Consider the following 16,684-nt stretch of genomic DNA (forward strand, 5'->3'; position numbering starts at 1 on the left):
CAGCACCAATGGCGATAAACAGCAACTCAAAGCGTCATCTCTATCTGTTTTGATATGAGTTATCGACCCAGGATTTTCAGCTTTAATTGTGACAATAAGCCGGCAGTTGGGCAAACGATGCTTCTGGCGACCCCCTCAACAATTCCAAGGCATAACATTGGCTCTCCAACTTGAGAATATGATATACTAATCTTGAACCGAGCATTCATATCAGTCATAATTTCATGTCCCCGATATACCCTGCCATTCAAAAATATTAACTCAGCCAGAAAACCACCCAACACCTTTTTGTTTGCCTGTCTATGGTGAGGAAAAACTTGGGTTCTTGACATGTATGTTTATCAATAAAAGTCCTAACTTGAAACATTTCGCAATCTTTATCCTCTTGCATCATACGCCAAGTACAGTTTTGTCAATCATACACCTTGTTTCGAAACGATCTTTGCTTGATTTGTTAACTTTTAGTTGATAGCCATCTTCCAATATTTCGTATACAAAGCTATCTTCAAGTCTTCCTTTGTATCAAAACAATCATCTTTCTTGATACGAATAACTTTTGTGTAACAATCAACTGTTTTCTTTACCAACTCTTCTTCCCGTATCTGAAGTATCTGGCATATTCCAGTTATACTCCCGTGGCATTTTTTTCTTCGGGGACTTTTCTTCTTCTTTTTCTTCTTCATGGATTATATGAATTACAAAAGGGATGTTCAACAGTTCATCCACAGTCGTAACTTCCTCTTCATTATCATCAACAACATCTTCCTCGGCAACGGTTATTTCATCATCAAATCGGGTATTGACCAATATCAAAATCATTACACGCATGGTCTGTTTATTCTTCTGAAACATCATCAAAATCTGAGTATTGACCAATATCAAAGTCCGGGTATTGACCAAGATCAAATTTCGAATACTGACTAGTACTCACAATTTTTTTATGTTGGCTCATCATCGTATAATTGGTCAATACGAAACCGGAATTTGTGCTGAAAGTTGATTGGGATTTGGATAGAGAAAGGTTGTGGGTTTTGAGAAAAACTTAGTTGATTACTACCGCTACTGACCAACAATACTACTTCTAGGTCAACAACATACAATGTAACATCATCACTTGAAACACTACTGTAAGCAATGAATCGTTCAACATCTCATTGTCGGTTAACAAATAAACTTTACCATTTCTCTGATAAGATAGCCTAAATCACTTAGGGGCTCTAAATTCAATTCTTTGAAACACGTAACATTAGAGTTTCATAAGTTAAACTTTTTTAATGACAGTTTTAGTTGAAGATTCATGGGTAAAGGCATATATTGAAAACACCATGAACATTCTCCCATGACCCTCCAAAACACAAATCTATCCAAACATGATCAACATTAGATGATTTCATGGTTGTAAATTAATTTACTAAACAAACGAGCTGCGAAACTAAGACCTGTTGCCGGATGGGGAAGGATGTAGGAACGGATATAGGAACGGATTTAGGTTATGAGTTGTTGCTGCTGCGTAGATATATACACAAAAAATTTGTGTTACGAAACTAAAACCTATTGCGAACTTTGAAAATCGCATTGCGATTCTATATTATCGCGTTGCGAAAGTAAGTATCGCGTTGCAATTTTCCCAATTCGCAATGCGAATAAGTAAATCGCAATGCGAATTTGGAAAATCGCAATGCGATACTGACTATCGCAACGAGATAATACAAAATCACAACGAGATTCTGACTTTCGCAACGAGATTCTGAAAATCGCAATCATCTTCAAAATCCCAATCACAACCGGCTTCACCTTTTGGGATTGTTAACTTAGGTGATTTTTAAATGCAAACGTTGTATTATGTGTATTTTATGTGTGCACTTTTAACATTTTCAGTTAGGCATATATTAGTAACTTGAGTTTGAACATTGCTATGATATGTTCAGTTGTTGTCACTTATTAGACATTCATTTGACTATCGCAACAGGGAAATCGCAACGCGAAAATGGCTATCGCAACGCGAAAATGGCTATCGCAACTAGAAAATCGCAATGCGAAATGAAAATCGCATTGCGATTTTCTCGTTGCGATTTTCATTTCGCATTTCGATTTTCTCGTTGCGATAGTCAGTTTCGTGTTGCGATAGTCTGTTTTGCCTTCAACATAATGCAGATTGAAAATCAACAAATCAACTATTACATTTCAATCAATTAAAAAAGCACAAATAATAATATGTACACATCAATTAAACAAATCAAACATTTACAAATCATTTTTACAAATCAATTAAACAATCAAAAAATAATAATAATTCTTATTTCCTCATCAATTATTGAATCAATGAATCAACTTTTGCACCCGTACATCCATTTCACGCAGCTCACTTAAGGATTAACCTGCAGAAACCAAACATTTGCTCAAACAAGACTTCCTACACATCTAAAACCTACAAACAGAAATAATTGAATTCTAGGTACTTAACCAAACATTTCAACCAAAAGGAGTATATATGTTAACAAAACTTGCATTTGACTTACCAATTAACAATGGATACTTCATAACGCGGATGCCGGGGCAACGTCTAGAATATATCGCTCTAGCCATATAATGCCGAAACCACAAGCCTACTGCAGCTCTATCTCTACGGTGGGAGGTAGAAACTCTGTGCTTCCCGTCGTCAAACGCGCCAAGCACATGCATACGAGAGGACCACAATCCCCTCTGGCTCCCGGCGATGTTGTGGCACGGTCGTCTCTGACAACTGGACATTGAACTTCTTTGGCTTCTTGTGTCCAGAATGAGTCCAATAATTAATCCAATCCAAGAATTTAGCCAAATGAGAGCTCAATCCCTTGATAATATCTCTCAATCAGACAGTGATATGTAATTTATCATGCTGTCATATACTATTATCTTCAGGGATGGGAGCTGAAGTGGACGAGAAGCCAATGACGACGTTCCAAAACAGGGATAAACACCTACAATCTAAGTAATAATTCATTTATTTGCGCACTTATTTATGAACACCTTTAAAAAATTTAAAAAATAAACACTAACCTTATCGACCTTCCACCATGCAGGATAAAGTTTAGCTTGTCCATTGCCCAACGAAAATGATTCATCTCGTTGATTCTTCAAGTGAACTGCGTGAAAAGCCGCGGCATTATTGTATATCGTGATTTTTTTTTATTTTTCCTAAGCTTCCTTATTATTAGAAGACGTGACACCACGCATCGATATGATGTTTTACAAAAAAGACATATATTAGTGAATTACATTAATTTTTAAAAAAAATAATCAAAAATATATAAGACAAATATAAGACTTACCTCTCATCGAAATAGCACTGTCTTCAAACCCCTAATAACACACCCACCAAGACTGATTAAGCAACAAATACATCTCATCGTTGAGTTTGCTTATGTCAGTGTAACACCTTGGCTCCGCTCATGTAGATAAAATCAACTGTGGTCTTAGCCCAAAGGGTATTATCCAGAATTGTTTCTGGTAGTTATCTCCTCTCCACTTCAGATACCGGAAGGGTACTAGCCGGTAACTCATACGAGAGCCAACTCTCATCCATCATGTCCGGCAACGGTGGGGGTTTCTCAATAATTCGATATATTACCCCATGTGAATCGGGCTCTGGAATGGTGGGAGGGACCTCTTCAACGATGACGTGGCCTCTTGAACGGTGGGGGGGACTCTGAGGGATGATAGGGGCCTCTTGAAGGATTGGAGGGGACTCTTGAGGGATGATAGGTGAGTCGGGCTTCTTCTTGCGGAGTCTTCGCACCATTGGGGTGAACGGAGACGTAATAGCACGTGCACGTCGTCTGATGCGTGAACTCCTTCGTGCAAGAAAAACCCGACGTAAAGCATCCACCTTATCGGGCCGCAAAAAAAATTAATACATAAATCAGTAAATAAACAGACATGATATTAAACAAATACAAATATGTTTCAAACTTGCATTGTATTCACCCAAGTCATTATTCTATCATAGTTCACAAAATGTATCAGATAACATTCCAGAAGTAAGCACTTATATAAACATTTAAAAGGACAACATATATAAACATTCAAGAAGAAGAATAGTTTACTTTCGCAACACGAAACTTACTTTCACAACGCGAAAATGACTATCGCAACGCGGAAATGGCTATCGCAAAGCGAAATGAAAATCGCAACGACAAAATCGCAATGCGAAATGAAAATCGCAACGACAAAATCGCAACGCGAAACACAAATCGCATTGCAATTTTCATTTCGCGTTGCGATTTTGTCGTTGCGATTTTCATTTCGCATTGTGATTTTGTCGTTGCGATTTTCATTTCGCATTGCGATAGCCATTTCCGCGTTGCGATAGTCATTTCGTGTTGCGAAAGTAAACTATTCTTCTTCTGCAAATTGAAACTTGAATGGATTGCATTACTTCAACCAAAAGACAAAACAAAAAAAAACAAATACTAACAAAACAGTTTAGTAGTATTGGCAGCAACCGAATAAATTATTAAGCAATCTAAGTGAAATGGTTAATCTAAGTGAAATTACGAGTAAATTTATCATCAAGTTAAATATGAAAAATCTTAAACTTACCTCGTTGCGTAGAGTATGAACCTTATTCTGCAACGATGCTACCATCTCATGTAGAGCGGCTACCTCACCGCGTAAAGTAGACACCTCAACACGCCATGCACCATTGTCTTTGCGTAAAGTACTGACCTCCTCACGCAAGGCATTGACCTCATCACGTAACTCTCCTAACTCATCCCGTGGAGGTGGAGGTGGAGAACATGGAGATAAACGTCGTGGCATCTTTGCCGGTCGCATATCTTGCGGTGATGGTGGAGAAGAGGCTCGATGATGTGATAGAATAGGTGATGGCTGTCGTTGTGGAGGTGTATAGTCGGGTCGATCAGATGATGGCTCTGGGTGAGGTGATAGCTCTGGGTGAGGTGATGGCTCCCGAAGTGGAGGCTGCTCATCATCCGTGCCATCAAAAAAATGCTTACTAGCTTGCCACTAATCAGTGGCAAGCTCAGCTTCCGTGGGTGTCAGCATCTGCAATGGAGTGTGGCCTCCTAACAATATAAAAGCTCAAACAAAGTTAAACGTGTATAGTAATAACTGTTTATAAACATATGGTAGTATTTATGTTAACTTACATTATTTATTATCGTATACTGTAGTAAATCTTCCCATTGCAAGGTCTGTTTCCTCTTCCAAGAAATAGCCTTGGGAATATCATTTGAAGTTTTTATTGCATATGTCTTCATGGCGGGAAAGGCCTCAATATCCAAATCTACAAACAATATAATAACAAACAGTAATTGTTAAATAATTACTTATAATTTTGGAAACAGTTATAAAAATTCTTACCTTAAGGCCCAAATAAAGCTGTCAAAGTGTATTTGGAACCATCGCCATGCAAACTTTTTCGATCATCCAAGGCAGACGATAACTTATTCCATGTAGCTTCCATAAATACGAGCCCCACGGAAACAGGTTCCACGCATTTAGGTCTTCTACCAATTTGATTAGATCATTCGGAATAGGTTGCTGGCCTCTCTGCCTAAAAAGCCGGCATACAAAAGTTAGAAGGCATACTCGGACAACATCGACGTCATCCATCCGAGTAAAACCATCTTTCTTATTCAATAATATCGTCAGGTCTTCCAGTGTAGATTCGGCCTCTCTAGCTCAGAAAAACCCGGGATAACCATGATGGGCGGGTAATGTGTCTAGTGTACCGACCTACATCATCGTGTCCGAAGCGTAGGCCGGTGATTAAGCAAAACTCCTCCCGCCCAAAACACGTATACGCCGGTGGAAAATCAAACCATATCTCTTCATCACGACGTTGTATAGTATATGGTAGATCCCTAGTCATAGTTTGAAGAAACAGGTGTGTCAACATCGCATCTCCACCGGGATGTTGTACTTTCAGCCATTGCCTGAAGCAAGTATCCTCAAACACTTTTCTTTGTGCAGGTGAAAGCTTCGACACAATTGTTTTGGCCAGGCTGACTTTATTTCTTAAGGTCAATTGAGCCGAATAAAAGTTCTACAAAAACAATAAACATACTAAGTTAGATATACCAAAAACTACACTGTGAAGATATACCAAAAATAATAATAAATATAAAGAGTAGTAGTTTATTCTTCAAACTTAAATTGCAACACTGTGAATTTCATTCAAGTTCAATTTCAGCAGGAGAAGAATAGTTTCTGAAAATGAAAATCGTAACATGAAAATGACAATCGCAACGCGAATTTGACTATCGCAACGAGAGAATAAAATCGCGTTGCGATTTTGTCGTTGCAATTTTCATTTCGCGTTGCGATTCTCGGTTGATTTAATAAGCAATCTAAGTGAAATGGTTAATCTATTATTGAAATTACCAGTAAACTTATCATCAATTTCAATATGAAAAACCTAATAATAATGCAAAAATTTCAAAAAGAAAATAATTAAAAAAAACTAACCCTCGGTGGTTGATTTAGTTGATTTTCCATTTCTGATTGTGAGGGTGGCTCTGAGAGATGGAGATAGACGGATTTCGCCGGAGATGGGGACGGATTTCGTCGGAGATGGGTGAGAGAGTGAGAGATGGAGATGGGACTGAGTTGTGATTTTAGGTTTTAGGTTATGAGTTGCGATTACGGGATATACTGTGGACGGTTCAGTGTTCCAATATATTAATATTCGTGTTTGGAATTTAAAAATAAAATACGCTTTGCGATACTAATGGCGCTTTGAAAATCGCATTGTGATTATGTATTATCTCGTTGCGAAAGTCAGTATTGAGTTGCGAAATTAAGTATCGAGTTACGAAAGTCAGTATCGCATTGCGATTTTGTATTATCGCGTTGCGATAGTCAGTATCGCGTTGCGATTTTCCAAATTCGCATTGCGAATTGGGAAAATCGCAACGCGAAATTGGAAAATCGCATTGCGATAGTCATAATCGCGTTGCGAATCTGGAAACTGATTTGCGATAATGGAGATCGCGTTGTGAATTAGCGATCGCATTACGATTTTGTTGTTCATTTTGGCAAATCCAGAAAAAGTTGGTTAAAATCGTATATTATATGGGATTTTTGGTCACTGAGGTTATTTTCTCTAAAATTTAATCATTGAATCTTAAAAGACTATTATATTTTAGTTATCATGTTAATATCCAGTTCACATACTGTTAATTTTTTAACAAAAAATAATAAATTCGGAATATATAAATAATTGGGTGATCATTTTATATTTTGTTATAAAAGAGGGACTTAACTAAAAAACACTATACGGTCGAATGAACATTTTATAACTTTTAATAGTTGAGAGATTTAATAAAGTAATACCCTATAGTCATATGATCATATGCACTTTTTTCGAAATTATATCACAAACCGCTCACCCCATCCATATGTCCTTTCTTATCGGCCTCTCCAATTTGTCTATTTCTTTTTATTTTAATCGTATATTAATAAAATAATAATTAAAATGTGCCACATTATAGAAAATATTAATAAAATAAGTTAATGTGATTAAAATATGAGTAATTTAAAAATTAAGTAATTAAATTTAAAAAAACTTCAATGATCAAAATAATAGTTCAAAGAAAGTTGAATAATTAATGATGAAATTTATTCATATAGAAATGTATGTTCTCTTAAGTTTTTAATAAAAGAATTCTAAAATTAAACAAAAAAGTAAACGTTAGTATAATTTTAAAAAAATAAAAATTTAAATATTAAAATGAAACAAGATAATAATTTATAAATTAAAGCCGTAGATTACCCTATATTTAAAGTATATATATATATATATATATATATATATATATGAAGTTGGTACTCTTTAGCATCGTTGTCAGAAGTTACACCTGTATAAAACCTAACAATTAAATAAAAATTGAAAGTTTAATTGATTAAATTATTTTTTATTAAAATGAGATAAATATAAAATAATATTTATTTAAAAATAAATTAATTGATTAAATTAAAATAAAATAAAATAAAAAGTAAAACATTTAAAATATTCTATAACTTTTTTACTAATATTTTACTTTTTTATTAACTTTTAATTAATTGACAATTAAGTAAAAATGAATAAATTACACTAATATCATTTAATTATGAGTTTAGTAATAAATATATTGTTTCTTTAAATATATATATAAATATATTACTAATTAAAATTTTATTATAAGTGTTTCACTTTTTTGTTAAAATTAAAATAGATAATTAATGTGATCTAGTATAATAATATTTTTGATCTCTAAAATTTATACATTTTATCAATTTTATTTTAATTAAAATAATTTAATAAATTTAATCATTTTTATTTAGTAGTTTAATCGATTTAATTTTTTGTGATAATATCAAATCAATTACTCATTGAATTAAAGCGGTAGTTAAATAGTTATATTATGTAATTATGTCAAAAAGCATCAACAAATTATTTTTAAATTATTATTATGACACCATAAAAATAATTTAAAAATTATGGGAGAAGTCTAAATGATTTGAGAGAAGAATAAAAATTAAAATAATAAAAAATTTATCAAATTATTTTAAACTAAAAATAAATAAATAAATTATAATTTTAATTATAATTATAAAATTTGAATTACTATTATGTCATATCATGTTATTATTATATCTAATATTTAACAATATATTTTTTTGTTGCTCTTCAGTTACAAGGTTTCGCCATGACTAATATGGAACGATCCGGGTGGCACACCTAATTTCGGTGAGTGAGTCTCTCAGCGGGATTTTATGCATACACGACTCAAACTTAAGACATTGCTTAAGTGATATTAAGTTGCTTATCACTTGAACAAACTCATTTAACATATTTAACAATATAATGATTCTGTTGGGATTTTCGGAAGCTCAAATCGACAACCGGAACGGTTTGCAAAGAGGGGTCAGAACGGTTTTGTGTTTAGGGAGTAAGGAGATTGAAAGATAGGGAATTGTACAACGATTTATACTGTTTCGACTTTCTCAACCAAAGTCTACGTCCACTACCTTAGCTCCTCACCAAGGATTTTCCAACAAATTCACTAATTTGTTCTTTCTTTTGAGGATAAAGAGTAACCTTACAAACTCCCTAGTTTTTCCGAGCTAAACTAGAACATTTCCCTAGCTTTTACACGGGATTAGCTAGAACATTTCCCCTTTACAAAAGGATAAAAGATGTTAACAAGAAAACCTCTCTAAGATAGCTGTTTACAAGATTGAGCTCACAAGAACAAAATATATACAAGAGAAAGATGAAATAAGAATGAAAAACTCTTCTATTGTGTTTGATTGCTTGGATAGTTGTTATCTTACTTCTTCAAGTGTCCTTAGCTTGTATTTATAGCTTGGAATGCGTTTGAAGTCATATCTAGCCGTTGGGGATGTTTTGGAGCCATTTGGGAATGATTTTTCTGCAAAAATAGGCTCCTTAGAATGGGGGGAATCGGTACCCCTTCATAGGGAATCGATACCCCTTCATAATATTCAAATATTATGATCGTTGGGCTGATGAACAATGAGGGAATCGGTACCCCCTTGGGGGGAATCGATTCTCCTTTTACATACTGAAATTTTTGAGCCTCGGGATACTGTTCAAATAGTGATTTACTGTTCAAATAGTAATTTACTGTTCAAATAGTAAATTACTATTCATAAAACCATTTTTGTGCTCAATTTTAAATTAAAAGAACTTTAAATTATTTTTGTAAATTTTGGATAAATTCAATTAAGTCCAAATACATTTTGTAAATTCAATTCAAGTCCAAAAATCATTTTGCCTTAAATTGTTATATCGAAACATAGTTCAACAGATTCATTCATAATATTTTTTAAATATAATAAATAAAATAATTACACATTGATTAATTTATAATAATATTTTAATTAAATAAAATAATTACAATTAAAAGATAGCATATTTGATATTAAACTCATAATTAAATTATTATGTAATTTACCTAATAAAAATGGATTAGCAGATTGTATCCAAATCTAACACTATTGTCGGTTAGAAATAAGCATTTGTTACTATCAAAGTTGATTCAAATGATAAGTAGTCTGATATTATTCAAATAAGATTTTAAGTTAAAGTTATTGTGTATGTAATTTTTTAAGTGCGTTTTTCTGTTATTTATTTAATAAATAATATTAAAAAAAGGAAGTATTGTTTGAGAAGGAGAATGATGCAATGTCAACATTAACTAAATTTAACTAAAATCAAACCAGCCGCTTCTTTATCTTTGCAGTGAAGCCTAACCGAGCTCAGGCCTATCAGGTTATTTATATTCAGTTTGGTCGTTCCTTTTTCGCTTGCTCGGTTCTTTTTTCTTTTGCATTGTCTTTTTTTGGGGTTTGTTTTTCCAGTTGGCCGTTAGCGATATCAGAATACAAGTTCTCTGGCTTTTTTTTTTTGAAATTTCAATTGTGAATTGAGGAGAAGAAAATGGAGGCACTAGATTACCACGCGGAAGAGAGGCGCAAGGCGGAGTTCAATTTGGAAGAGATGAAGATCGTTTGGGCGGGTTCTCGTCGGAACTATGAACTTTCCGATCGAATGGCTCGTATCGTCGCTAGCGATCCGGTAATTTAGCTTTTTTTTCCCGCTTTATATAAATGCGAGGTTTATGTTTTATGTAATAATTTTGGTTATTTATAACTTGAAACTGTGGAATATATTTATTTATTAAGTTTCCTCATGGATTTTAATGATTTTCTTCAATCTTATTGCTGAATGACTGGTTAGTTTTACTTTCTTTAGATTCATATCTTTCAGTTTCCTCTTTGTTTGGTTTCGAGTAACTTATAGGATGGAACTTAAATTCTTAGTAGAATTTTAACTGAAATTCTAGTATCAGAAATATATTATAGTTCCACCGGTCATTAATTCGTAGCTCAGCTATTTTTTGTTCCGCTTGATTTCCGAGAACATGTAGCAAACAATGGAGCTAAACTTTCTAGTCAATTGGTTTGGAAAGATACTGTTTAAATAAGCTTTTATGGTTTTCCACTCATACGGCTTGTTTTTAGTCTTTCTTTGGAGTCAAGTGTTTCGTTTTTGTTTCTCACGAAACTGTAAAAACAAAATTCAGTATCTATAATTTCCCCCTTCTTCAGTGTCCTAAACTAAAGGATTATATTCAGTTTTCATTTTGGAGTTTTAATCCTATTCTTTAATAATTAAGTAAACATACTGCAATTTTCTTAAGGTCTTTCGAAAGGATAACAGAACTATGCTAGCTAGGAAGGACTTGTTTAAAGATACTTTGAGAAAAGCTGCTCATGCATGGAAGCGGATAATTGACCTTCGTCTCTCGGGTTTGTCTTCAACTTGTTCTCTCCCTCTAAATTGATTTTTCAGTTAGCAATCTGACGAATGTAAAATTCTTCTTATAACAGAAGAAGAAGCCAATATGCTAAGGTCATATGTGGATCAACCTGCTTTCACAGATCTGCACTGGGTACGTTCTGTTTTTCTTTTCCTGTTTCTAAGCTTCACAAAATTTCAACAACTTTATATGCCACTGAAAATGCTTAGTAGTCTATAAATGTTTGGAAAAACACATACACTGATTAACTTAATTAGTTTGCCAAATATAATATAAAATGACGGTCTCTTTTGTGCTCATATCAGGTTTTGAAATACTTGGAGAAATGGATTGGGAGTTTTTACCTAACAGTGTATATTTTCTTTATAGGGAATGTTTATTCCTGCTATCAAAGGACAAGGAACTAATGAGCAGCAGGAGAAGTGGCTGCCAATGGCATATAAAATGCAAATAATTGGATGCTATGCACAACTGAACTTGGTCATGGCTCCAATGTTCAAGGGCTTGAGACTACTGCAACATTTGATCCTCAGACTGGTGAATTTGACATTCATAGTCCGACATTGACTTCAAGCAAAGTGAGCCTTTAACCAATTCTTTATTTGTCATTGATTAGTCACATCATTCAAGCAATTTATCACTAGAGGTTCTTCAATTGTTTTCTCAATGATTTAGGCCAAGACACCCTCTAGTCCTCTCCTGTTTTTCTTGTGTGCGATGCACTGTTTTCTTGTTGGCACTTTAAATTATTTGTGAAAGGTTTTAATCTTGTATCGGTCTCTCTGTATTGTCTTGACTTATCACTCTCTAACTGGTCTTTTGTCATTTCTAGTGGTGGCCTGGTGGATTGGGTAAAGTATCCACACATGCTGTGGTCTATGCTCGTCTTATAACGGGTGGACAGGACCATGGAGTGCATGGTAAGTTCTAAATTCATAAATCCAATGATTTTGCTGGTATTTCAGATATTAATTCAAGAATTCCATTTTTCAGGTTTTATTGTCCAGCTGCGTAGTTTGGATGATCACTTGCCTCTTCCAGGCATAACAGTTGGTGATATTGGAATGAAATTTGGAAGTGGAGCATATAACAGCATGGACAATGGTCTTCTGAGATTTGATCATTTGCGCATACCGAGGAACCAAATGCTAATGCGGTTTGTTCTCTAACCTTGCCTCTATATGTTTCTGCCTCTCTTGACTTCTTATTTTTTCTGAAGTCTAATATATCATGTCATTTGGTGTTTCTCTGGTTGCCCATTCTGCGGAGAGAATGCATGGAAACATATAAGTTTAGAATTGTATAGAGGGAAGCATCTTCTGAATAAGATTTTCTTTGATGATTCCTGTAATGAGCGGTTGTCTCAAGTGAAGTTTGAAAGATGCAAAATTTTCTTCTACTTCTCTTAACCGAATATAAGTTTTAGACAGTTAACAAATCTAAAACTTAGAAATTTTCTTTCCTCAATAGAAGAAAACCATCCAGAAGATGCTAAAAAGTTATAATCCGAGTTGAACTGCACTCTTATAGCATGATTTTAATAGACAAAGATGTGACTGTTCTGAGGTTTGATTTCCTTTTTCCTCTCCAAATGTCTCAGTGTTTCACAGGTTACAAAGGAAGGGAAATTTGTGCAATCTGATGTTCCCCGCCAGCTGGTTTATGGTACTATGGTATATGTTCGACAAACAATTGTATCTGATGCTTCACGTGCTTTAGCTAGAGCAGTTTGTATAGCAACAAGGTATAGTGCTGTTCGCAGACAATTTGGTTCTCAGAATGGTGGTCCAGAGACCCAGGTATCTTATTTTGTATCTTGTACACATGCATGTTTCAAGTATGAGTTGCATCTGTATACTACTACCTTTTATGATCACTTCTAATATTTTTTCCTTTCCCATAGAAACCTCCAAATAAATGTTCTGACGAATATCTGCAGAATTTTCAGAATTAGTTTTTCATGTGGTGAACGCTGATCTAATCATTTTCATTTATTTATTTTGTTTCAGGTGATTGACTATAAAACTCAGCAAAGCAGACTCTTTCCTTTGCTTGCTTCTGCCTATGCTTTCAGATTTGTTGGTGAGTGGCTGAAGTGGCTGTACACTGATGTGACCCAAAGATTGCAAGCCAATGATTTCTCAACATTACCTGAGGCTCATGCATGTACTGCGGGGTTAAAATCTATGACGACTTCTGTAACTGCAGTATGTTACTTTTACCAACCTTCACCACTCTTATATATTGATCAATTTTCTGTAGCTTTAATAACTTATATTCTTGTTGGCTAGTTCTGTTGTTAAATATTGCCTCACTATTTTGATAGCATAAACAGTCTTTCTATACGTTAAAAAAATGGAATTCAATATAGAATAAGTCATTCAGTCATGACTCAATAACATCTAATTTTTTTCCGGATGCTTTAGCTCGAGTAAAATAAATATGGTTGCAGGATGCGATTGAAGAATGCCGAAAATTATGTGGTGGTCATGGGTATCTCTCTAACAGTGGTCTCCCGGAGTTATTTGCAGTTTATATACCTACCTGCACTTATGAAGGAGACAATGTCGTGCTGCTTTTACAGGTATGGCAAATGTGAAATATACCATCATCTTCATTTTATTCTTTTGATGGTAGGGCATAATTTCCATTTCATATTAGCTGGTTCTTGTGTTCTATGATATTTTAAACAATCTCAAGATGAAACTATAGTAAAGAACAGGAAAGGGGCAAAATAGGGAATGAATGTAAAATTCTTTGATATCATGTTGATAATGATTCTGGGTGCCTTTTATTGGCAATGTTAAGTGGAACGTTTCTGTAGGTGGCCAGATTTCTTATGAAAACGGTTTCCCAGCTGGGGTCGGGAAAGAAGCCTGTTGGGACAACAGCTTACATAGGACGAGCAGAACACCTTATGCAATGCTGTTGTGAAGTTGAAATGGGTATATCCTTTATATCTTCTTCTTTTCCACCTGACATTGTTTGCTACCAATCTTTCATTAGGTTGTACTCATTGACAATTATCACCGGTTTGAGTAAATAAAAATATTCCATTCCTTGTGTTGGTTCACAGCTGAGGATTGGATAAAGCCAAGTGTCATATTGGAGGCATTTGAAGCTAGGGCTGTGAGGATGTCTGTCTCCTGTGCGAAAAGCCTTGAGAAATTTTCAAATCCAGAAGACGGTATGTCCTTAATACCTAGATTGAGAAGCAAGTGTTCTCTTTTATCAATAAATTTTTTGTTGACGTGTTACCCAACTAAGTTATCTCTCTAAAAAATTTGGCATGCTGTGAGTCATGCAAGTTAAAACCTTGGATGAATTTTCAATGAGCATAAATTTGTTATGATAGAAAACAAACAGGTTCAATGCCTTGAGTCCAAGATTGTCAGTAACCACTCTATTGAAGTCCGTATGTTTGATGTGCTTGCATTTTCTCTTTATTTTTCAGGGTTTGCTGAACTTTCAGCTGATTTGCTTGAGGCTGCACTTGCTCATTGTCAGCTAATTGTTGTTTCCAAGTAAGCCTCTCGAGTCTTATCCGCTCAATTGTTATGGTCAGAAAGTTAATACTAGTTTTCCTATTGTTGATTGGTTGGCTTTTTTGATTAATTATCGACAGAAGTCGAATGAAATCTCGCTTATTCTTTCGTTTTCGGAAAATATTTCTAAGATAGTTCCTTTCTTTTACCCCAGGTTCCTTGAGAAACTGCAACACGACATACCGGGAAAGGGAGTGAAAAGACAGTTGGAGATCCTCTGCAATGTATATGCTTTGCATCTTTTACACAAACATCTCGGAGATTTCATTGCAACCGGCTGCATTACCCCGAAGCAAGGTGCACTAGCAAATGAACAGCTGCGATTGTTGTACGCTCAGGTTTGTTTCAATACTCTGATTTAGTTAACACGGTCCTCTGCTTTGAAAGGCTGCAGTGAATCCACTAATTCTCATCTTATTTTCTTCTCAGGTCCGTCCAAATGCCATTGCCCTTGTCGATTCATTCAATTACACTGACCACTACCTTGGCTCGATCCTCGGCTGCTATGATGGTAACGTCTATCAAAAACTCTATCAGGAAGCATGGAAGGATCCTTTGAACGAAACGGTTGTGCCAGATGGTTACCTCGAGTACATTCGGCCAATATTGAAGCAGCATATCCGCACTGCAAGACTGTGATGAACGAAGTACCATGCCGTTTAGAAACGTATATTAGGACATTAAGGAATAAAGTTATGAGATATCGACCACCCGAGAGATGAAGGGCATTTTAATGGTGAAAATGTTTCGTTTGATGAGTAGATTAACCTAATTTAATTTTAAGATAATTTTACGAATAATAGTAACAGATAAAAAAAATTAACTTTTAATTTATATTAGACTATCGTCTCTTTTTGTCATTGACTTTTTTTTAATATCTTCAAGTTGCAAATAAATCCTAATTAAAATTAAAAGTTTAAACATTTTCATCTATTACTCTCATGGTTTTCAGAACCGGACCGGTTAGCGAACCGGTCATGCTACCGATTCACTGGTTCAATCGGTCGAACCGGTTCGACTGGTCGGAAGAACCGGACGACGTCATAATTATTTAAAAAATTAAATAAAAATACCAAAAATATTTAATAAAAAATAATTTTTTATATCACAAATCATATTTAAAGCAAGTCATAACATATATAAGTTAAAAATCATAAAATCAAGTGAAATAAAATGATTCAAATTAACTACAACATAATATTTAAGGTAAAACATATTAAATAATAAATATAATTATATAACTATAATTAAAAAATAAATTTTGGGTTAAAAAAATCATAACAAAATGATATTGTTTGGTTTAATTAAAAAAAACAATCTCACATGGCTAAGAAACATAGAAGAACATCCCAAAAGTCTAAAGAGTAAAAATATTAAAACAAAATAATCTCACATTGCTAAGAAACATAGAAGCGCATCACAACTAACTTCTATAAATAATATAGGTAATTTGACATTCAAAATCATTGAGCCTTTTGGTGAGCATTGAGTAAACTATTCTTTCACTTCAATCAAGCTCGAATTTTAGGCTTCTTCAATCAAGCTTCTAATAATTTTTTTGAGTTCAAGCCTTTTTGAGTTCAAGTTTCAATATTATATTTCGAGTTTGAGTTGAACTTAATAATTTTTAGCTTGTGAGTTTGAGTTGAGTTGAGCTTACTTTTAAAGTTTTCAAGTTCGAGTCGAGCTCAGCAATACTCGAGTTCGACTTGGCTCGTTTAACAAACGACGTTGTTTGGTTTAATTTTTTTTTAAAAAAACAAAAATCCCGGTTTTTTCCAGTTTTCAGCCGATCCGGTTTGAATG

At 34.3% G+C, this 16,684-nt stretch overlaps 1 pseudogene; it reads left to right on the top strand.

Moving 5' to 3' along the window:
• The first annotated feature begins 10,365 nt into the window (after positions 1–10,365).
• Positions 10,366–15,613, top strand: LOC120173021 (annotated as a pseudogene).
• The last annotated feature ends 1,071 nt before the right edge of the window (positions 15,614–16,684 follow it).

The sequence above is a fragment of the Hibiscus syriacus genome, unplaced genomic scaffold (genome assembly GCF_006381635.1).
Source record: "Hibiscus syriacus cultivar Baekdansim isolate YM2019G1 unplaced genomic scaffold, ASM638163v2 tig00111941_pilon, whole genome shotgun sequence".
Lineage (NCBI taxonomy): Eukaryota > Viridiplantae > Streptophyta > Magnoliopsida > Malvales > Malvaceae > Hibiscus > Hibiscus syriacus.